The 24,914-nt window shown below is 41.8% G+C and overlaps 1 long non-coding RNA gene and 1 pseudogene across 1 annotated transcript in view; one reads left to right on the top strand and one right to left on the bottom strand.

Annotated features, from left to right (window-relative positions):
* The window catches only part of LOC142846924 (uncharacterized), a 105,187-nt gene that overhangs the window by 776 nt on the left and 79,497 nt on the right, over window positions 1–24,914 (top strand). The window lies entirely within an intron of this gene.
* LOC142846923 (large ribosomal subunit protein uL23 pseudogene) lies at window positions 769–23,673 on the bottom strand (annotated as a pseudogene).

Raw genomic sequence — 24,914 nt, 5'->3', positions numbered from 1 at the left:
CTGTTGGCTTTGTGACTTGAAAATAAGTTCCAAGGGTTTTCGGTACTTCAGTTTCTTTTTCAAGGTCATTTTTAGGAATACACAAAACAGGACACATCCGAGAGACATTAAGGGACTACTTGTATACTGTTTTGCCATAACTGTGGCATGAAACATTATTATTACTGTTTTCTACTTAACTCATCTCTCAGAATAAACAATTGATGTTGCCTTTAGCCTTATCACAATGTTTTGGAAAATCTTGATTTTTCTGTGTTTCCTAAAATTGACTACTAAGCATTTCATACCGTGAAAAGCATAGCAATACACCGCAATGGCTGGGGCTTATATGTCTTCCCATTCTTATAGTCAACGGAATGAATGCTTTGGGGGAAAAGAGTCTTTACAACACAAACCATTCCTAAGAGTTAAGGCCTAGGAAATGAGATGGCAATTCAAAACAGAAGAAAAGTTCTAAGTTAGCACATTACGACAGATAATCTCTTATACAGTACAATGGGAGTATAAAGAGTAAGAAAACCACATCATCCTGGACATTGAAACTGCATCTTACACAACCATGAACCCTAACTGAAATAATGGCTGGCACCTAGTATTTCCACAGTAGCCTCTCAGAAGGGCTGGAGTACAATGGTGTTTGAGAACACTATGGAAGATCAGCTAAAATTATGTCTGGCTTAAAAGGCAGTGGCCCTGGTAACAAAGGAGGGAAGTCATCTTTGTATTGTCGTACTAAAGCTGCAACAAAAGAATCAGAGATTTGAACCATTCTTTTTTTTTATGGTGAAAAAGTGAATATTTAGAATTAGCCGGCTGGGCTCAGTTTAGATGATTCCAATCTTGTTGGCAACATCCAGAGCATCATAATCAGGAGCCAACCGAACATACGCCTTCTTCTCTCCATCGGGCCTTATGAGGGTGTTGACTTTGGCCACAACGATGTCTAGAGTTTCTTCACAGCCTGTTTGATCTGGTGCTTGTTGGCCTTGACGTCCACAATGAACACAAGTGTATTGTCTTCTGTCTTCTTCATGGCTGACTCGGTGGTCGGAGAATTTGATGATGGCATAGTGGTCAAGCTTGTTCCTCCTGGGCGCGCTCTTCCGGAGGTATTTAGGCTGCCTTCGTAGCCGCAGGGTCTTGGGACACTGAAAGGTGGGCGATGTGCGGATCTTCTTCTTTTTGTGGCTGTGGACGCCTTTCAGCACTGCCTTCTTGGCTTTCAAGGCCTTTGCTTTAGCTTCTGCTTTGGGAGGGGCAGGAGCTTCCTTAAACGCTTTCGGGCACCATCTTGACCTTGAACCATTCTTGAAGGGCATCTGGCACACAAGAGAGCTTGGTGGCTGTGCAGGTTGGCTTCTGTCGACTTGATAATTACCTAGACATATCTGAGAAGAGAGAATAGTAATTTAAAAAAATGCTTCCGTAATATTTCCCCATAGGCAAATGTATAGGGCATTTACTTGATTAATGTGGGAGGCTTAGCCCCTGGGTGTAATCAGAGATTTGTCTCCCTCCCACTAGTTCCCAAATAATAACCACTCAGAGGCTTAATATTACTTATAAATGTTTGGCCTATGGCTCAGGTTTATTATTAGCTGGTGCTTACATTTAAATTAACCCATTTTTATGAATCTATGTATTGCCATGTGGACGTGGCATTACCTCATTTTCTACATAAGTCTTGCTTCCTCAGCAGCTGGCTGGCAACTCCCAGATTCTGCCCTTCTCCTGTATCTCTGCTTGGATTTCTCACCTGACTCTATCCTGCCTTGTGATAGGCCAAAACAGTTTTATTTATCAACCAATGAGAACAACACATACTCACCGTATACAGGATCCCACAGCACCTGGGGGCAATGTCCTGGGTGGTGTAAAAAAGCAGGCTGAGCAAACCACGCAGAATAGAGCCAGTAAGCAGTGTTCCTTCATGCTTCTGGTTCAGTCCTTGCCTCTGTCTTCTCTCGGTGATGGAGAACGGCCTAAGTGTTATAAGATAAAATAACCCCCTTTCTTCCCAAGTTGCTCTTGGTCATGGTGTTTATCACAGCAATAGGAACCCTGACTAAGACAGAGGCCAACGAGTGGAATTATGTGAGCAACGGCACAGGGGTGGGAATCAAATTGCTGACTGACAGAAATGCAGGAGGAGGGCCTCAAAACCCACTGAAAGATTTGGGAAGCTTTAAGATTTAAGAGTAGTTATAAATAAGAGTATACCAGAAGAGCCAAGAAGCTGATAAATTTAACGGTTAGGCACAAGCGTGTATGAACTTGTCATAAGCAGTCTAGTACATATGTACTATTTGAAGGCTAAGTAATAGAAAAATAGCTTTGGAGTCAATTTTTTCTGGAGTTTTTCATATACTTTTTAGTGTGTGTGTGTGTATGTGTGTGTTTGTGTGCATGCGCACAAGCACTAATGAGTGTGTCTTGCTAGGTGAGTCGTTAATGTAGTTCACAGGTTCACAGCTGGGCAAGACTTGGTGCTTTTTCTCCCCTCTGGCAGCCAGCCTAGCTCCTGTGGCTCTGTGACAGTGGCCATCAGGGAGAAGGCATCCAGGTCAGTACCAGCTTGATTTCTCCAAGTTCTGCGTGCAAAGTTGATGGTATCTTCAGCACTAGGCTTTACCCTCAAGAACTGGTGGGCAGCCAAGTACATTGTCAATAGGGGACATGGAGCCCATCCCTGGCACCCAGCCAACAACCTGAAGGGACGCATCCATACTTGGAAGTGGGCTTTTTGTTTGACTGTGGTATTTGGGAGGAGCAGTGTCATCCTGTAGAATAATTCCAATTACACTATTTTGAAATATTATTATAAAGCCTATAACATGGGTTTCCATATGAGCTGGCAATTTCTGTTCCCTTAACTTGCATGTAGTGATTTATCTGTTCATTCTCCTGGTAAAATGGGTAAGGGGCTCTGTTTAACCTAAAAATGTAAGATTTAACAGGTGTAGCTAGTAAGAAAGATCTTGGAACTACACAGGGATGCCTGGACCGAGCTCAACTCACTCTTTCTCAATCAATTTTTTTTATGTATCATTGTGTGTGTGTGTGTGTGTGTGTGTGTGTGTGTGTGTGTGTGTGTGTATTATATACAATAAATCCCTACTCTTTGCTCAGGTGAATGAGTTGTTATTTGTGAATATACCCTTGTGTGTTAATGATCTAGAAGATTCCATGGTTTAGCTTCCTAGTAACACCCCAGGCCACAGAAGTGCCCATGTGACTAGTTCTGTGAGTATTGATTACATTCGCTCATTCTGGATCTTTTTCCAACTTTAATTGTTCATGATAGCCTTTGGGACTGGCTCCTTTTGCCCAGCGTCACAGCTGTGAGGTTCATCTACAGCCTCTAACGTTCAGTGTGGCATTGGTCAAACTGCTTGTCCTCAGTTTCTCCATCTGTGAAGTTAAGACACGTGCCTTTGCGAATCCTCTGAGCCCAGGAGATGACCCATTAGAAATCCTGATGGTGGTGTCCGGGACTCACGATCCCATTCATAATTTAGAGCAGGTGTTACTGTGGAAATTATCTTTTATGTCTTCTTTTTATTATTTGGAAAGTTGTTCTTCTGAGCTACTTTTACTGTGTGTGCTCTTTTAAACTTTGCTTACTCAGCGTTAGCCTGCCATCAGGACTAAAATCTAGGCTCTAATATACTTAACTCAGTATTCCGTGAACATGCTCCAAGAGAACAGAGAAGATTTAGCAGTGTACCCTGTCACTTCAAGTGAGGGGAGAAAAAGGTGTGGCAAAATCTCTCGCTTCTACAGAAAGCTGCCTAGATTTCTGTTTTGTCTGTTTGTTTTCTTTCTCTCAGGTCAAAGATTTCATTTCATTTTTAAGAAGTAAGAAGAGGAACCTGCCATGGTGGCAGATGCCTTTAAACCCAGAACACAGGAGGTAGAGGCAGGCAGATTTTGAGTCCCAGGCCATCCTGATATAAGGAGCAAGGGCAACATAGTGAGACCCTATCTCAAGAGAAATAATGATGGCAGTGATGGTGACGGGTGGAGGTACGACTCAGTGAGCATGTCCGGTTCTTGCAGAGGACCCTGGTTCATTCCCAGCACCCAAGTCATGCAGCACCAGGAAATCCAACTCCCTCTTCTGGCCTCCCCTGCAAGTTGCTAACATGTGCATGCACATGATTTTAACCAGGAAAATAAGTATCTTTAAAAGTAACAGTGACAGGGCTGGGGGTGTGGATCAGTGGCAGAGGACTTGTATGGTAGCCGCAAGGCTCAAGTTCAATCTCCAGCACCTCAAAAAGCTAACAACAGAAACGATAGTGGGGGTGCTACCATAACGTGGTAACTGGATTTCTCTGGTCTTGTGCTAAGAAGCTTGACAAGGAATCTTAATGCATCTTGTTTTCTTCTGAGTCTGAACTGTCAGTGCCGTGACATGCTTATGTCAGTGACCAACTGTACTAAAAGCATCTCAGGGGTCTTCTGTTCATGCAGAGGAAATGAAGTCTGTGACCTATACTGAATATTCCCTCACTGGTACTGTAAAAGAGGGCAAATGACTTGAATTCACTCGCTTCTCTTCCAAATCAGAGCTTCTCCCGTGCCAAGTACTGCACTGCATTCTGGGAAAGTAGCAATAAAGAAGGTGCTGAAGCCCTTACCCTTGAGGAAATCCAATGGTCTCCAATACTTATAGAGACAAATATACAATTAAAAAGTTACAACACATGATAGAAGATGGTATGGGAGATTAAAAAGGAAAGAAATGAATTTAACTTTAGAGGGTTTGTATAGATGTTGGTATTTGAAGTAGAGCTTAAGGAATGATTAGGCACTGAACAAGGAAAAGAGACAGAGGCTTGGTTTACAAATGCTATTGTCTGAAGTATCTGTGGTGTGATGGTCATGACAAGGGAATGGGGGGGTCCTGGCTAACTACTGAACCTACCAATGTGTCTCATGAATGCAATAGCTTATGACTGCCTTTGACGTGTGACTGTAGACGTCCATCTAAGTTGTGAAAGATGCTACATACAGGGGCCAAGCCTTAGGGGTTTGTGTTTTTGATGGTCCACGTAGTGGACAAGGTTAGCAACTGTTAAATTCATCCCTAAAGTTGCTTTATTTTAATTTTGTATGAAAGTTTAAATTGATGTGCTCTCTGGTCACAGTAAGATCATACAGAGCTCTTTTTTGTCTTATTAGGGTCTGACCGGAAAGCCTAGCAGACAGTTGTTTTGGTTAGTGTCTCATTCTTAAGCCCATATAACCCACGAGTCAACATAGCTGACATCTGTGTCCACCTTTCTATATGTGATAGCTAATCTTTGGGGAGAGGGAACCTCAACTGAAGAATGTTCTCCATCATATTGGCCTGTGGGTATCTCGGGAGTATTTTCTTGGTTGATAATTAATGTCAGAGAGCCCAGCCCAATGTGGGCAATACCATCTCGAGGAAGGTAGGTCAGGGCAGTATAAGATGAATGGTGTGAGCCTGGGAGCAAGCTAGTAGGCAGCATCCTTCTGTTGTTTCTGCTTCAAGCTCTTGGCTTTAGTTCCTGCACTGGCATCCCTCCATGATGAACTGTAACCTCAAGGTCACACAAACCCTTTCTTTGGCCATGGTGCTTATCACAGTGACAGAGCTCTACTGCCCACGCTTGTGCCTGACACCCTTCCGGCCTTCTCTGATCTACAGATCTTAAGGGTCAGACTTTGTCCTCTGGCCTTCTGTTCATTTGTCTCCCTGGCTTCTACATTCTGTGAGGACAGAACAATAACTTTGATCTGATTTGGCTCACTGGTTCCTGAATTTCGAAACTAGCTGTGTCCACTAGCTCTATGGCTTATTCAGCTATAGATCCTGTGCTCTGGGCCCCTGGTTGAGACTTCTCAGGGCTTACCAGCAAACACTTCCCTATTGGCTTCACTTTATTATCCCACCATTCTTCAATTCATCCTTTGACTTGAAGAAGACAAAGAGCATGGCACCGTGTTTTATATTTCTGCTGAAAAATATTTAATATACACTCTGAAATTATAAATGGGGGAAAGCTAGGCAGATAAATAAATAAATAAAATTTCAAACACAATCCATCTGTGAAATATTGCTAATGACAGCCTCTTCATCTTACCATTAAGAGGGCAATATAAGCTGGATTTTCAGGAAGGATGAATAAACCCACTCTTCCTTAATTAGCCTAGAAATATCCCAATTATAGAAATTATTAGCCCTGAAAGATTATATACTCTGTTTACTTTCAGGGTGAAATATACCTTGTATTTGCATATTACTTTCACTTTGAAGGTAGGGTTTAAGTATAAATGATAGTCTATAGTCTATATAAGCTAAATGGGTTTAGCTGAACAAAGACAACCTGTCAAGTTCTGATACACTAGACACAAGTGATAATAGCTATGCCAGCATGTCGAGTTTCAAATTAAAAGTTTTAATTGTGCTTGGGCCAAGCAAATTGGCTTTGAGAGAAAGTCCTCACACTGTGAAATGATGGGAAAACCACATGAACGTAAGATGATCAGAGCAGTCTACTAGATCCAATTTCTCGTTCTTGACGTGTCGGATCTTCACTGACAAGCCAGAAGGTGGCACGTGTCCTGATGCATTATTCTTTAGAGTTGTGTTTTCCTGTATCGACTCTTGGATCTCTTTGTTCCAAAGTTAGACATCTTTCAGTTTTACAAGTATAGTGATCCTGCTTTCTACCACTGGGTACCAAACAGTTTTTGAGATACTATTTTTTAAATGGGGAGATGCTATTTTAAATTTGTTCTCAATATTAGAGGAGAAAGCACTTATAGAAATCCTAGCCAGCGCATGGCTAGATTTGATTGTCAATACATGTTAGACGTTCTGTAACTCTTGCTTGTGAGCTTTGAGCATCCATGGGTTGACTCTTGAGAAATAGAAATGCTCATAAACATATGTTTGGTCAAGTGTTTGGTCCCCTTAGAGTGTTTCAGAAAAGAGCACTAGATGTGGTAAATGTCCCATCACACACTGTCCATGCTGTAGGAAGTCTTTGGAGGAGAGCCGACGTAGTTCACAACCCCAAGGATGAGCATTTTCCACTGCAGAATAAGATCAGATTTACTAGACGGTGTCTACTGTCAAGACCTCAGGCAAGTAAGAAGTCAAGCTTACACTGCCACGAGTATATCTGCACACCAAGGTCCTTTCCTCCCACCCAATGTTCAGCCCTTGTGTAGCGCCTGGCCCTACTGTTCACTCTCCTGTCTTTTTGTTTTGAGCCCCACCCCACCCCTGCTTTTGAGTAGACTGAAACTGTACTCACTTATTTCTCCTATTTATTCATGATTTTCTCTTTTCACTGGTACTTCCCCAGTTTAAAATCCTTAACCTGAGAATCCAGGTCCTCACTGAGGCCTTTTTCTTACAGATCCATTTTCAGGAGCACAACTGCTTCATTTCATGAGTTCTGATTTCTCTCAAGTTTCAAGTTTGCATTTCCAGCCTCATTTTGATACCACTGCTTTTAGGTAGCTTATTGGATAATCTCGGGCCTGAAAGATGCAGACCTCTCTCATAGTTAACATCCCGTACAGCCAAGGATGGGAACAGCGGGGCTCTAATCACCAATCAGATGAATGAAAACAGAGCCCCATCTCCGGCCTTAGAGTCATGACATCCTGAACTGCCCAGAATGGCATCAAGAAATGACTTCCTACACCTGGTTCTGGAGCCCTGTGTAGGTGGACTTCTCTTTCCAGTTCCCAAATAATCGATGTGCAGCCTCAGTATTAATTATAAATGCTCCACCAGTAGGTCAGATTTATTACTAACCAGCTCTTACAACTTAAATTAACCCATATTTCTTATCTAGGTTCTACCACGTGGTGTCTGGCTGGTGACTCCTCAGACTCCACCCTTCTTCATTCCAACATCTTTAGTTTGGTTGTCCTGCCTCACTAGCAACCCGTCAGCTTTTCATTTAACCATTTCGAGTGACAAATCTTTAGAGTGTACAAAAGGATTATTCCACAGCAGCCCTGACTTAGGAGCTTTCCGTCTGGTGGCAGGCTTTCTGATGAAGGCCAAGGACATGCTGTTGTCTCCTCTCATAAGAATTGGCTCAACTGGGCTTTTCAATTATTGGAACAGGACATTATCCATTGAGAAAAGCTGCTTTTTCTAAAGACTTTAATAGAAAGCCTGCCTCTACCTCAGATGTAGATCAGCACAATGCTATCTTTAGCCATTGTCCACATCAGAGTGTGTTTTCTTTCTTCATATGTTCTGTGGGTCTCATTTGAATTGTTTTTAATGGAGATCATGAGGACCAAGGAGCCTCAGAGAATCCAGACCAAGATACTCAATACACTGGGCGAAGACTTTGATTCCTTTCAGTATATGAAGAACTGAACTGTTTCTAATATAGATCATCTGTGGACATAATTCCTGCACTTCATTCCCCAAATCCAGATCACAATGTTTAATTTTTCATGCTGTGAATATTTTTTGCTAGAAAAATAACTAATGGGTAAAGAATTGACAGTAACTTATCATTTATTACTTTGGTAAAATAATCCAAAATTAAAAGTTAAGTGTAAATCAAAGAATAATATTGAATATCACTTGGTAAGGTTTATTTTTGTTTTTGATTTTGAAAACAAGGTCTTGTCTGGTCCAGGCTATCCTCCAACTCTCTATAGCCAGAAGGTGACTTTGGACTTCTAGTCCTCCTTCCTTCACCTGCTGAGTGCTGTGCTTGCTGTATCATCACCATGCCCAGTCTATGGGATGCTGGGAATTGAGCCCAAGGCTTCATGCATGCCAGACAGCCACTGCACAGCTGCATCCCCTGCTCTACACAGTGACTGCATGCGAGGCAGGTACTATACGGATGCATCCCCTGCTCCACACGGTGACTGCATGCTAGGCAGGTACTATACGGATGCATCCCCTGCTCCACACGGTGACTGCATGCTAGGCAGGTACTATACGGATGCATCCCCTGCTCCACACGGTGACTGCATGCTAGGCAGGTACTATACGGATGCATCCCCTGCTCCACACGGTGACTGCATGCTAGGCAGGTACTATACGGATGCATCCCCTGCTCCACACGGTGACTGCATGCTAGGCAGGTACTATACGGATGCATCCCCTGCTCCACACGGTGACTGCATGCTAGGCAGGCACTGTACACTGCAACCCTTGCTCCATAAAAAAATGTGATGTTCAATTGTTTGTTTTCCACAAAATTTAAGAATTATTTCATCAAGATGCCAACTAAAGACAATTTAACATAATTTTTTTAGTATTATAACCTTGTAAATTTTAGTGAACTACTTAGGGAAAGTATAGAGAGGTGACTGTCAGTATAAAATATCTTCTTAACATAAATGGTTATTTATAGAATCAGAGCTTCTCAAAACTGATAAGATTCAAAATTCAACTATAACCTATTCTCAATATTTATTCTAGAAATTAGTAATGTTTATCCACAGACACCTAAACTAGTGGGAAAAAAATTGGCCCTGTGAAAGGATGTGGTTCTGCACTGAAATGCTGACTGTTATTAAGAACTAAACTATTATAAGAAATTTCTCATATTCACTTAATAAGGATTTTTGAACATATAATCTGTGTTGTTTTCATCGATTATATGGCAATGGTATGTAGAGCAATAATTGAACCCGCACAATATTATTTCATACTTAGATAATATGGCTGCAGGAATGAAGACAGATCTCAGCTTATGTGTGTGCTGTGGTGTGAGAGGGCAATGAGGAAAAGATGAAATCTGTGGGGAAAGTGAAGTGGGTTAAATTCAAGGACAAAGGAATAAGTGAACTGACCACTAGAGAAGAGTTTGTCTATATTTGTTCCTTTCTTTTTGAGACAGGGTTTCTCTGTGTAGCCCTGGCTGGTCTGGAATGCACTACGTAGACCAGGCTGGCCTCAAACTCAGAGAGATCCACCTGCCTCTGGCTGCTGAGTGCTGGCATAGAGGTGAGCGCTACCACACCGGGCATGTTCATAGGCTTTTTTTTAAGAGGATAACAATATCAAATCTTGTGATTTATATCAATTGGGATTCCTTCAAAGCAGGGTACACCTAAAGGAATATTCTATAGGACTTTTTCTGTATCAGTATTTACAGTATATTTTTATTTGCAATTACTTAAACTTGCACCAGATAATTTCATGTCAACTTAAAAAATATGTACAAAAATACATATTTATATTTCCAAATACAAATCTGTATCTCAGAAACTTCAGTTAGAAAAATCACCTTAATACACTATGACAACAAAAAGAAAGGAATAAGGAGAGAAACAAGAAGACCAGCTAGTAGGATGTGGGGATTGATATGTGGGACCAGACAGCAGCTACCCAGACCACAGCAGGGCAGTGAAAATGTGTGGAAAGAGAAACCAAGAAACAGTTTGGAAATAGAATTAATCACATACAATAAGAGATTAGATGTGATGGTATGATACCTGATGCCCAGGTTTCTACTTGGATAACAAAATAAGTATATCCTTAGTTTTGGAAAGAGACAAGTACAATGGAGGGGTGGGCTTGGAGGATGAGAGCAGAGCCTAAGTATGGGTGTGCCCTTCTGCATTCATAGGTAAGTGTGGACCCAAGGTGAAAGAGTTTAGGATTAGAGGTTTGGACATGGTGGTCTTAATAGTACATCACAAAAGGTCTCTGGAACTGTATGCAGAGTCCAAAGGAGTTCTCCCAAGAAGAGATGCGGAGCATGGCATGGAACCAAGAGATGGTAATGTTTCTGAAAGGAAGTACTGAGCTGTGTCGATGCTATTGAGAAGTAAAAGCAGATGGGAACGACCTGGGCCAGGTTGGTTTCAGGAAAGAAATGGAGACAGAAGCCTTGTTGAAGTAACATTTAATAACATCTATAAGCTTGAGTATGCACTAGTATATAAACTGTTACTAAGTAATATATCGTCGTTTTTATATGTAACAGAGAAGTGCATGACTAATTTATAAACTGAATGTAGTGTCTTTGTGCTTTAAGTGATCAAATTTTCCCATGGAAGTATAACTATGTAGTAACTTTAGCCTTTTCACTAATAAGACTGACTGTAATCAGTAAACGAGGATGCCTGCTTGGTAGAAAGCATTGCATTAATCCAGAGCAGGATAATGAGACATTCCTGTAGCCAGATTTCAGAGGACTGTGGGGAGTTAAGACAGCCTCGAAACATACTACTAGAGGTCAAAAGGTGGTATGTGCCTCCAAAAGATGTCTTTCCTTTAAAATACAAGTTTGTGTAAATATTTTTATTCTAGAGGCTCTTTGTTGTTTTGTTTAATTCTTTCTTCATTCCTATCTTTCTTCCTCTCTCACTTTCTCCCCCTCCCCCCATCCCTTTCTCTCTCTCTTACTTTCTTTTTTAAGACAGAGTCTCAAGTAGCCTAGGCTGGCCTCCAACTTGCAATGTAGCTGAGGATGACCTTGAACCTCCTTATGCTCTTGCCTTTGCCTTTGAACACACGCGGCCGGCCGTGGTCAGCTATTCTCAAGGCTTTCAATGCAGTATCCGTGGAATGCTAGTCTAGAGCTTCAGTGGCTACGTCTGACCCCCTCCAGTGGTATCACCATTTTCCCAGAAATCATTAATTTAAAAGGAAAACACAGATAGTTTTGTAATTGCAAAATCATAAAGATAGTAACCTATCTCCCACTTTGGAGCTTTGCATATCAGACAATCTCAGAGAACTTGCCATGATCGACTTGTGTATTCATCTTCTATTCAGGGCAGTTTATGTTTGAAACGGAACTAATGAAGTCCAGAGGAAAAGCTAACTGACTATTCACTCAAATGTGATTCTCTTTTATTTGACTTCTTCCTTTCTTGGCTTCTTTTTGCTTGTGGTCTTGAACTGTACCCCTCTCTTCCTTTCTAACCTCTAGAGTGTAAAATGCATAATTAGAGAGGAATCTAAAGTCGTCTTAATTCTTTTTGGAGGAGTTGTGTAATTAAAAAGTTGAGAATCTGCTCAGATGTTTGAGGAGCCCGGATTATACTGAACAATCCACCCTTAAAAATTAAATAGAATGTTATAATCATAAATAGCTCTGCCTTGCAGTCATTTCTGTAATTCTATCTAGCATTCATATTGTCGTTTGATTAGTTAATCATCCATTTTCAAAGGTGTGAATGTGTTTTCACACTTCTGCTAAGACAGTGTTAACTATGAAACTATAGATAGCAATAGAGATTAATTATCCATTGCACAGGTTCCCACACCTGTGCTTACCAGACAGAGGAAGAGGGTGCACATCTTAACACAGGTGCGATTTCAGAAACTGGGGGAGAGGCTTGGTCAAATGAGTTCAAGGAGTGCTTCCAGTTGACATGCCTTCGAATGTTAACTGCTTTACACTTTTAATTCTATTTCATAAAACAATCGAGTAGCTTGATGCAAGTCTTCAGCTGTAAGTGAATGGGAGAAGGCATTCTGCAAACGTGCCAGTCTCTCGTGAAATTAGAAAACGGAACAGAACCTTTACTGGATTTTAACAATTGCCCTAGCTTCAGTAGAGCAAAGCCAGAAATTGGAACTCATCCTCTGAAAAATTAATTAAATACAGTAAGCATTCAAGAGATCTGGTAACTCAAAATAACAACAACAATAATTGGAGAGCTTGTAATCATTATAGTTATAATAAGCTCTCTCCAATTGGCTTTTGATTTCCCTAATGATAAATTCTGTTAATTTAGAATCTGGCTCACTGAGCCTCAGGGGATCTGACTTTTCTGTCTCAATGAATTAGCCTTGACGTGTAGGGTAGCATGCCAAAAGAGAGGAACTGAGAGCAGAGCATGGTAATGCATGCCAGTCATCCCAGCAGTAGGACACTGGCAGGAGGATCAGGAGTTCAAGGCCAGCTTTGGATACATAGCAAGTTTGAGGCCAGCCTGGGTTACATGAGCTCCTGTCTCAAAGGAAGAGTGGGCAATATGGATGAAGACGATGAGGACTTTAACCACATTCATTCATATAACCTCAGATGCTCATCCATCCTGAAAGTAAGAGTTCCTAGGCCAGCATTAGCTTCGGTCCTGCACAGACGCAGTGGAGTCGACACTGGAATGAACAGGAATGTCATCCTCTTAACTCAAATGTCTGCTCCATGACAGTGCCCTCTTCTCACTGCACCTCTCAGGGTGCAAGCCTTCTCCCAGTGTGAATGTACGTGAACTCTGATGAGATCTTTCCTGTCTTCAATTATAAACACATAGCCCCAAAGGTGCCCCTGCTTTCTTGGTTTTGGTGTGACACTAGACAAGCAGATGCTAAGTCACCAAGTTTTGTAGAAGCAGAAAAATGAAATAAGAACCAAATAGTGGCTGGCTACATGAGGTGATATCTAAAACCAAAGAATTCAAAGAAGAGTCAGAAGAAGGAGCCTGGCATTCTAATATTGCTAACTGTTCTGTGGGTAGCCTCCGATGTGGCATCATTGCAAACGCAGCAGTCACTAATCTGAGTTTGCAACACCATGCTAGTGCATAGGATGGCCATCATTTGTTAGTATGACCCTATAGGTCAAAATGTCCACACCGTAGGATATGTTAGCTCTCAGGCCTATTGTGAGCTAATAGGACACCTCCTGAGAATGTTCAAGCCAGTAGTATCACTAATATGTCCACAGCCTCAAATAAAAAAACACGCATTGTAAAAAGAACTTTGGCTTAAGATGAGAGTATGAATTGAAATATGACCAAGACAAGAGGTTCCTTTCAATAAAAGAGATTTCAGAAAAGTAACCTTCATCTTCACTGGTCTGTCTCCGGAGAAAGGGAAATACCTCACCCTCATGGGCTTATTCCAACCATACTGCTGATCCAGCAAGCCACCTACTAAAGCAGACTAAAGGGGAGAAGAGACATGGGTGTGGGTTCTGGGATGTCTTCTGTGAAACAGACCCTTGATGCTTTGGTCAGCTTGCATCATCAAGCTGCACAGCCTTTAGATTGTGCACAGTAGAACCAATGTCTACAGGCCCTCGAATACAAAACAAAATATGTCTAACTTACCCTAAATCATTGTTGGTTCCCTAAAAATGGTTCCCTGCAGTGTTGAAAAGATGACATTTCTCCTATTTCCATGATTCTAGAGATGAAACTCAAGATCTTAAGAAGAGCAGGCAAGTTTTCTTCCCCTGAATAACACTTAGAGCCCTACAGCATATCCTAGACAGGCTGGAAACTCAGAAGTCCTCTTGCTCCATCCTCTTATTGATTGCTGGCATGTATCATCATAGGTTGCCCTATTCTTTACAGAGTATTATCCAGAGAAGGCCTTGTGGATGATGTGCTTCTCCTTTGCACCCATGTTTGAAATATTTTCCAGAATAACACCGAGACCTGCTAGAAGCATGCAGACACTTAGAAGTAGAAATCAGAAGTGTCCTAAAGTGAGCTCACATGCCTCAGTGCCCTTCCAAAGCACTGTTCACCATTTCCAAATACCATTTACCTACATAGTCATTTGTCAACTTTCAGTCTTTCAGTGATTGATGAACTGCATGTGTGGCAATTGTCTCATAAGATTATACCACTTCGTGAGGCCATGTAATGACCCATTTATCAGTGCAGATTCCTTTGTTAAAGAGCATATGTATCTGGAAGTTTCTCTCCCACCTGCCAGTTCCTGAATAACCACTCTGAGGCTTAATATTAATTATAAACTGTTTGGCCTATTAGCGCAGGCTTATTATTAATTAGCTCTTACAACTTAACCCATTTCTATTATACTATAATTTACCACGAGGCTCGTGGCTTGCTACCTCACATCATTCCCTAGTGGCTGTTGGCATCTCCCAGACTCTGCCCCTTTTCTCCCTGTATCTCTGCTTGGATTTCCCACCTGGCTCAATTCTGCCTGGCTATTGGCTAAATCAGCTTCTTTACTAGCCAGTGGTAATAAAACATAGTGACAGCATACATAGAGACATCCCACATCTGCATCTGAGGGTCAATAACAAAAATCAAATTATCTCAGTTAATAGATCTCAGTTTCATCTGTTTTGTTGTTATTGTGTTCTACAAATAAATTCTTTGTATTAAGATTCCTATAGGAATAATGATAACTATTATCACATATTGATATTATTTTACTTTTAATGTGTTCTGTACTTCATCATCTGAATTTAATCATCACATCAAAGTAAAATAAAATGAATTTAATTATTATATCTAAATATTATTTTCACCATTCACAAAATGATGAAAGTGAATTTCAGAAATCCCAAGTAACTTATACAACACAGAAATTGCTCATAATAGCTAAAGAGTGGGACTGAAACATAGTTATTTGGTAGAGTGTTTGATTGACCTGCACAAAGATCCAGGTTTGCTCCCCATCACTACATAAAACCAGACATGGTTATATGTGTCTGTAATCACAACACTGGAGAGGTAGATGTAAGAGGATCAGAGTTCAAGATCATCCTCAGTTGCACAGTGAGTTAGAGGCTGGCCTGGGATACATGAGATCTTGTCTCACCAAAAACTAAACTAAACCAAATAAAATGTGGAGGATTCTTCCTTGTATTTGGATGGAGAATGATGACACTACAGTGCTTCTCACTTGTCTTCAAGTAGCATGCTACCCTGTACCATGTACGGTATTGAACCTCCAAAGACTGTCCCCCCAGTAAACCATATCTTCTTGTTTCTCCCCATTTTCTCCCTATTTCCATATCTTGCAGCTCACTCATAGCAAATAGAATGTAGCAAAAGATGTGATTTTTCAATGTGTCTTCAAGGCTAAGCCAGAAGCTTACTAATGCCAGTTTTGGTTGACTTGGAAGTCTTGGCATACTGGCTCTGCCCAGGTTCCTGTTGAGTATTGTTTGAAGGCATTTCTTGGATATATTTTTTTTTTCATTTTTTGAGACAAGGTCTCATGTAGCCCAGGCTAGCCTCAAGCTCATATTATTACCAAGGATAGCCTTAAACTCCTGATCCTTCTGCCTTCACCTTCTGAGTGTTGGGATTACAAGTGTATGCTATTGTGTACAGTTTATCTTATACTGGTTTTATGCATCTTCTTCAAGTACTCCACCAACTGAGCTGCATTCCTAGTGCCTTGATAGAATTTGTGTATGTGTGTGTGTAGCTATGGTGCATGGAAAGGAAGTAGTCCTTAACAACAACAACAACCACACACACACACAAGAAACATACACACTTGAGGTGGGCATTTGGAGCCCTAAGGAAATTATAAATGAAAGCATATGTGTTCTTTCTGTTTATTAAAACATGAGGCGGGAGAGAGACACAGACACTGGGAACAAAAACAGTTCCATCTTCAAGCCTAGAAGTTCAGAATATTTTCTGTTTTCTCTAAATTTGATTCAAAACAACAGTTTCTTTATCTTTCAACTTTGTCTTGAAGTTAAAATGTCATAGTTAGAAGAAGCCACCAGCTGGCACTATCTACACTTTGCCTGTTTATCTCCCCAGCCAAGTCTACACAGTGCTTTACGTCGGCATCCTCTCTGTTTCTTGGTTACCACGGAGAGCAGCTGTGAAGCGTGCCACAGTAGCCAAGATGCCCTCCACATCCTCCTCAAACAGAGCTGTCCTCGCCAATTTAACGTCCTTACTAGTGGCCTCTGGGTCCGTTTTGCGTTCACTTATAGCTTCCTTAAATCTCGCAATGCCTGCATCAGGTGTGCATGGTAGCATTGGGTATCTGAAGTTTCTGGACTGTCCTCAGAGTGATTGTAGTGTCCAAAATGATCAAGCTTCCATGAGGGAGGCTCAGGTGATGCTAGGACAGGCACTACCTGGCTGCCAGCTCCCTGCCCACGGCTTCCAGTTCTAAGCAAGAGCCTGTGACACAGCCTCGCTTGACCAAAGCCTGACAGACAACTCTTGACAGTTGTAAGCATTCACAGGAAGCACTAAAGACCCCTTAGAACTCAGGGCTCTTATACTGATTTGTAGTAAAACTCCAATAAACAAAGTCACACACTTTTTTTTTTCAGAGATGAGTCCTTCAGTAGCTGAGTCTGCTATAGGATAACAACCTAAAAGTTTTCAAAGCCTTCCTGTTCAACGGAAAGCTCTATTTAAGCATTCTAGTTACACTTATTAGTCTTACACTGGCATGACTGAGGTATTTACTCTGACACGCCAGCAGCTACTGATAGCCGATACAGCCATGGTCGGAGACATGCTCCAGCCACAGCCACTGTAGACAGTGTGTCCTGCGGTCTTGGAAAGCAGCACTCGAGTGAAGACAGGCTTTGCTGAACTCTACATGACCTGCAGCTGTTTCGACTAAACCATGGTGGAGCAGTTTCCCTGGTAGACCAGAAGTCTAGAGATAGGTGTATATCTCAGACCTTCATCTGCAGGAAGGGTTGTGCCATGATTGCCACCAGCACCTTTTACTTCCTCCTTCCTGCCTATGTAAGACGGCTGCTCTCTGTTGTCCATCAGACAGGTTTCTCTGGGCTGATCTTCATTACTACTAGAAGATGTGCTGGTACAAGAACAGATGGCAGAAATGACAGTAGAGTGGTAATCACGGGAAAAGATACAGCTTCATCCATACTGACTACTGACCTTCAAATCGGAACAGTGTAAATCATTCCATTGCTTGGTATATTTGCTAAGAGGGAACTGCATTTTGCAACACTGAGTCTTAACACAAATCATATGATTTGACTGGGTTTATTACACTTAGTGTTTTATGTGTTTTGTTCTCATTTTTTTATCATCCGTCTGCTCTGGATATTTCACTTTTGACTTTCCTCAGTTTTGGAATCTATTGCTTTTCATTATCACTTTTTATCATCTTTCCCTGTCAGCATTTTCCAAATCCAGCTCCAAATCACAGTCTTAACCATTCATAAACAAATAGAGCCATTATTTACTTACAGCACTTGCTGGTACTCTACAAATTAACTCTGTGTAGCCCCATCACTTCTATAACTAGAACATCACCTTGCCTTTTATATTCAATTATATTTTATTTTAAATAGTAACTTAAGCTTCTTCCCTTTTTCTTCTTTTGCCCAAGATAACTTCACTACATCTTGTGTGTTCCAAATTTAAACCCGACACCTAGATAGAAACTGACAAACAGGAAATGACTAGGGGAGGCTCTTCCCACTGTGTCTGAGACCATCAAAGCAGACCCTTTTACCATTTTCATAAAGATTGGGTTTTGGTTGGGGTAAGAAAGGGTGGGACAGTCACAGTGTCAGTCTGTGAATTTGTCTTGTGATCTGGTTGTATGTAATTGTGCAGGTTTCCTCTAGTTCTTGCTGTACAGTGTAGTCTGGATCAAGTTATTCCCTGTGATTGGTTCAGATCCTTTGCTATCATGCCTACAGACTTAGAAAGCCAACAATCATGAATAATGATGAAATTCAGCGTTTTCCTGTATGAAATTCTGCCTGAACTTTAATGAAGAATAATTGCATTTTCCTGTTTTCTTCTTCCCTTAATGAAAGAGCCCAGTCAGTACACTTGTGGACAGAGGAGGCAGGTGTCTATTGACAAGGCTTGAACTTCCAATAAACCTCTGAAGTACAAATGCTTCCATCCCATAAGAAAAAGTGAGACCTGAAAATAGCCAGGGATCCACATGTGAAGCCCAAACTGTCCCATTGGTAACATGAAGGCCATGTCTGCATTTACTTCTTAGTTAGTATCCTTTCTTGTTACAAGAATAGTTCCTGTTGTGAAACTCAAACTGTAGAAGAGTTCTCTTGTCCTCTCTCCCTCTGGGCTTTAATCCTTCCTGATGTCGAATATTATTTTAATGTGTGTTATATTTGTTTATGCCAGAGGATAAATGTTCCAGAGAACATTTGTTTAAAGATGTAAAAGTGTGTTCCTTTTGCTTATGCTGCATTTGTTTGACTTTGTAAAGCTGTGTTACCTTGCCTGTCTAAAACACCTGATGGTCTAATAAAGAGCTGAATGGCCAATAGCAAGGCAGGAGAGAGGCTAGGTTGGTTGGCAGGCAGAGAGAATAAATAGAGAAATCTGAGAGGAAAGGAAGAAGGAGCAAGATAGAATAAGGAAAGAGGATGTCAGGGGCCAGCCACCCAGCTACACAGCAAGCCACAAAGAAAAAAGAAAGGTATAAAGAGTAGAGAAAGATAAAGGCCCAGAGGCAAGAGGTAAATGGAATAATTTAAGATAAAAGCTGACTAGAAACAAGCCACACTGAGGCTGGGCATTCATAAGAGAACGTTTCCATAGGTGTTTATTTGCAGCTGGGTGGCTGGCCCTCCAAAAGAGCTAAGAATAAAACAACCAACAGCCCCTTCCACACAAAGTAACTTCCATTAGCAACTTGCGGGGAGGGAGTCTTCTATTTTTCTGTGTTTCTTAAGTACCCTGTGCATCTGGGCCACAGATTTTCTGTAGCAGTGAAGTTACGCTATACACGTTGTTCGAGAAAGTACTCACTAAACAGTGTGATATGGACATCTCTTTGTCACCTGTCTTTAAACAATTTGAAGTAAAACAGCTGCGAGTCATTCTTTACTTTTCACAAATTATTATCATAATAGAAATGAAAATAATACAGATTACTGGTATCAAAGTCCCTTTTGAACGGACTTTGAGTTTCAGTCCTGATCTTGAAAAATCCCTTGGAGGTGTGGGTGGTGAGAGAGCTCAGTATGTGGCGGTGCTTGCCACGGAGGCTGGCAGCCTGAGTTTGCCTCCCAGAGTCCACATGGTGTAAAGTGAGACCCAACTCCCACAAACTTTCTCTGACATCCACACATGTGCCATGGTAAGTGTAAATGTGAATACACATACACATGCACACAATAAATAAATGTAAAAAATTGATTATCTTTGGGTCACCAGTGTTAACACACTGGTCATGCTAACGTTTGTGAATTATAGCTAGTAAGATAGACTCTGTAGCCCCATTAAAGTCACAGTGAAAGAATGGAGCTTTGCATCGCAGCCATGTTAAGTCAGTGGTCAGCAGGGTTTCTGAGTTGCAGCTGCACATACTTTTGATGTGGAATTCCCCTCTGTATGCTGTGAATATCATTGGTTAATAAAGGAACTGCTTTAGGCCTATAGCAGAGCTATAGGAGAACAGAGCTAGGTGAGGAAAACTAAGCTGAATGGTGGGAGAAAGGAGGCAGAGTCAAGAGAAGCCATGTAGCCCCACCGGAGACAGACACCAGAGCTTTAGCCGGTAAGCCACAGCCACGTGGCGATACACAGATTAATAGAAATGGGTTAAATTAATATGTAAGAGTTAGCCAATAAAAAGCTAGAGCTGATGGGTCAAGCAGTGATTTAAATAATATGATTTCTGTGTGATTATTTCAGTTCTGGGCAGCCAGGACGAAAAGTAGCCCCCTGCAACATACTTTGGGGATATTTATTTATTATTTATTTATTTTGAGATGTGATCTCACCAAGTAGCCTTTGGCTGGCCTGGAACTCACTATTTAGACCAGGCTGTTCTCAGACTCAGAGATCGCCTTGCCTCTGCCTGTCACCACACCCAGCCTATATATACTTTTCCTGACCTATATATATACCTTTTGCTTCAATAAATACTGCTGAAAATGACCTTCAGCTTGTACAGATTGCCCCAGTCCATTGCCTCTGAACCTCTGCAGCACTGCAGAGGGCTAGTTGTGTTTCCAGCCTGTGAGTTCACAGCTCAGTGTAATAATCTGTTCCATCCCTGCCACTCCCCACCCCCCATCCTCTGAGGCAGGCAGATCTTCCTTCCTGCTTGTAGCCCAAGTCTCTTCCTTTTCTATCTCCCTCTCAAAGAGGCAGCTTCTGTTTCTCCCCACTTCTCCCCTTCCTTCCCTCTCTGTTTCTCTCTCTCTCTCCTCTTCTCCCCTTCTCCTCTTCCCTTCCATAACCCACTAAATAAATATCCGACCTCACTCTCCAGGGCATGCCTATCCACCTATCCACATCTTTGTCTCTGGCCTGCCGTGTGGCTCCCTGCCCAGGACCAGCTGCCTTCAGAGACCTGCAGTGTGGTCTCATGGCGTGCCCCTCTATCTGTCTCTCCTTGTGGCCTGCTGCAGCCACTAGGGGAATTGCACCATCCCTGCCTGGGATTGGCTGCTCTTGAAACCCGCTGCCCACTGCTGCTACTTGGGGACCTGCAGCATTTCTGCTGCTGCAGCCACTCAGGGATCCGCATCATTTTTATTTTATCATTACATTGGTGCCATTTACCATTGCACTCTGCCCAGAAGCAACAGCTTCTTCTCTGTAGAATCACTGATACTCAGTATTGTCATGTTCAGATTTTCTTGTCAGCTTACAGGTGCAGAATATTAATGCAGTGATTGTTGTTGCAACAACACTCCCCATTACTGATGCTCAATATCTTCCACCATCCCATCTGTGAATGATATATTTATACTCTATGCCCATTTTTGTTTCATTGGCTTACCTTTTCTCCATTGATTTGTAGATGTTCTTCGTATAACTCAGATAGTAATTGATGTTGAAAATACTCTCTTCAAATGTGCCCTTTTTCTTTTAACTCTGTTATATTTTTCCACCTGAAATGTCCTCTGAAGATCCAAGTGTCAAAGGTTTCATCCCCAGCTTGGGGCTATTGGAAGCCTAGGTGGGGTCTAGTGGGAGGCCTTTGAGTCACTCATTACCCATGTATCTTCCAATGGATGGTGGGGCCCTGTTCTGTTCTCTATGCTGTCCTTTTTTCCTACAGAGTATCATGTGATCAGTTCTTCACCACATGTGCTCCTCTGTTATATGCTACTTTCTCCAAAGCAGAATGGCCAGTCAGTCTTGAGCCAAAACCTTTCAGCTGCAAGGCAAATAACTTTTTTCTCTTTTATAAGTTGATCAAATCTGTTATTTTTATATGCAAGGCTAACACATAGTATTTTCTGATATTCTAACATTAACCTATTCAAATTTTTAAGTTATTGTGTGTGTGTGTGTGTGTGTGTGTGTGTGTGTGTGTGTGTGTGTATGCACACTAGTCTCTGTGGAGGTCAGAAGAGGACATTGGATCCCCTGAAACTGGAATTATAGGTGGTTGTGAGCAGCCCAATGTGGGTGCTAGTACCTAAACTCTGGTCTAAACTAAGTGTCTGGCAAGGGCACTTAGCCAACAAACCATTTCCAGTCCCTAAATTTTGATCTTATGAAAATCTTATGCAAGGTCAGGGGCATGTATATGATTCCTGAGAGAAACAACATTAGTGTGGACTGTGATGTCCCTGAAACACCCTTTCTCTATTTCCAAACAGTGGCTAGGTGTGCCAGCTAAGCCCAGCTTCTCCCAAGTATACTGAGAACTCAGCAAACTGTCACTGTCCTTAGAACAGGCCTCCCACACATATGCTAAGGCAGCAACTGCTTGGTTATGGAATGCTCGTTAGATGTCATCATTTAGCCTAATCTGTAGAGCTTTATTCCTGCAGGACAAGGTTGCAGCTAAGCTTCAGCAGTGCTATGGACAGAGTATTTTCTGGCAAAACAAAGCATTGTGGAAAAGTAAGTGCTCTTTGTCCATCTGGTCACCACAAAACATTCCTAGCAGTTCTATGGGACCAATAGGGTTTCTTGGACATTCTGAGCTGCACTATTGGATGTGCCCATACATCTCATGGATCATGTTGATGAGTTCATCTCTGTTGTTTTTATTGTTACTATAAAACATCATTACCAGAGCAGCTCAGGAAGGAAAGGGTTTATTTCATTCGCAGTTCCATATAACAGAAGGAAGGTGCAACAGAAACTCAACAGGGCAAGAGCCTGGAGGCAGGAGCTGATGCAGAGTCCCTGGAAGGGACCCCATGACCTGCTCAGCCTGCTTTCTTATAGAACCATGACCACCAGCCAACAATGGGCAGGGCTCTCCCCCATGAATCACTAATTAAGGGAATGCCCAACAGCCAGATCTTATGCAGACATTTTCTCAATTGAGGCTCCCTCCTCTCTGGCGACTCTAGCTTGTGTCAAGTTGACATAAAACCAGCCAACACAGCATGTAAGAGAAGGATTTACTCTCTACTGTTGGTGACGGCTGTATATTTGGAAGAAGGCACAATTACATTGGATCTTTATAAGCTCTGGGGACATTTAAGGTATGTCTCGAATTTATGGAAGATTAAAAATGACCATAAGTTATTCAATGTCACACCCAGTAAATCTGGGCTAGCCTGTGACTGCTTGGACATATAGACAGTGGTAGAAATGACGTGGTTTTTAGATAGAGCCTGTTAGAAGACTGAGCTTTAATCCTGTTCTCTAGAAACTCTGAGTCTCCATGGGGCAGCCTGATAATCTTTTTGGACAATGACAGAGAGGACACAGTCAGCACACTCCTCTGGCTGTCACAGCCAAGGATCCAGCAGGTACACCAAGCTGTCTTGAGTATTCCAGACCAACTTAGAGGCTTGGTGAATACCACCTTAGCAACCCTGCTTGAAGCCTGACCCAGAAAATAGTGCAAAGTTCCCAACCTGTTTAGACTTTAAATCAGCAAGTTCCGGGACAATTTTCCATGCAGTGATAGCTAATTGGAACAAAAGCCAACCTAAGAAGATGGTTTAAAAAGAGAAAATTTTGCAGTTTTAGTATCTTGATTCTTCAGATGAAAGAACTTACCTTTAACTTCCTTGCAATGTTAATCTCCCCACATTCAGCACCGCACCATTCGCTCATGTGTAGTTTTTGCTGTATCAGCATACTATTTTCAGAGTGAAAAATAAATCCTCATGTAAATCATCCCAAAATAAATCGCAGTGTTCTGTACTTGAAATAACTTAGCTGCATTCTCTCTCCCTCCCTCTCAGCCATTTCTCTGTAATAATCTCGGTGGTATGGGGAGCTGAGAAAGGAAATTGCTGGGGTTTGCCATCTACTAGCCTAGCTCCAGGGTTTGAAAGACTCTCAAAGGAATGCAGTAGAGGATGGTGGAGCAACACCCAAGGTTCTGCTCTGTCATGCACACAGGCATTCCATCCTCACACAGATCTGTGTCTGCAACACACACACGCACACACGTTTCAGAGCTAAACTTTTCAAGATAATTACCATGTTTTTTAACTGAAACAAGAAAAATACCTGACTGAGAAACAAGAAAATGGCACAAATGAAACACAGAAGTAAATTTCAGTTTTATGACCATAACCATCAAGTGTCTGTGATACAGCAGTGGTGTTTCTCAGACTGTTGAGAGGCCTCTATGTGTAGAATACAGCGATGGTGTTTCCCAGACTGTAGCATAAGTGATGGTGTTTCTCAGACTGTTGAGATGCCTCTGCGTGTAATATATAGCAATGGTGTTTCCCAGATTGGTGAGATGCCTCTATGTGTAGAATATAGAGACGGTGTTTTCCAGACTGTTGAGATGCCTCTATGTGTAGAATATAGAGACGGTGTTTTCCAGACTGTTGAGAGGCCTCTATGTGTAGAATATAGCGATGGTGTTTCCCAGACTGTAGCATAAGTGATGGTGTTTCCCAGACTGTTGAGATGTCTCTACGTGTAGCGTGACCTTCCCTTCACACCTCTCTCCTCCCCTCCCTCTTTCCTTTCTTCCCTCCTTTCTTCCTTTCTGATAGGACTTTAAAAAGATTTAATATTGATTGCTTTGTGTTTTAAGAAAACGTTTTGCACTTAATTGATACATATTAACTATACTTTTATATGGAGTGCAACATTTCAATTCAGAAACATACTGGGAAATAGTTATAGCTATTGCCTCAGACACTTACCAGTTCTCTTTGTCAGAAGCGTTCAGATGCCTCTCTACCAGCGACTTTGAAATACTCAACTGGTTATTGCCAGCCATAGTTACCCTGCTGAGCTAAGCCATTAGGAGTCACCCCTCCCACCCAACTACACTTTAAGCACCTTCCCTTCGTGGCCCCACCCCTCTCAGACTCTGGACACCA

This window comes from Microtus pennsylvanicus, chromosome 3 (genome assembly GCF_037038515.1).
Source record: "Microtus pennsylvanicus isolate mMicPen1 chromosome 3, mMicPen1.hap1, whole genome shotgun sequence".
Lineage (NCBI taxonomy): Eukaryota > Metazoa > Chordata > Mammalia > Rodentia > Cricetidae > Microtus > Microtus pennsylvanicus.
The sequence above is the reverse complement of the archived record's forward strand: the minus strand, read 5'-3'. Positions and strand labels throughout refer to the sequence as shown.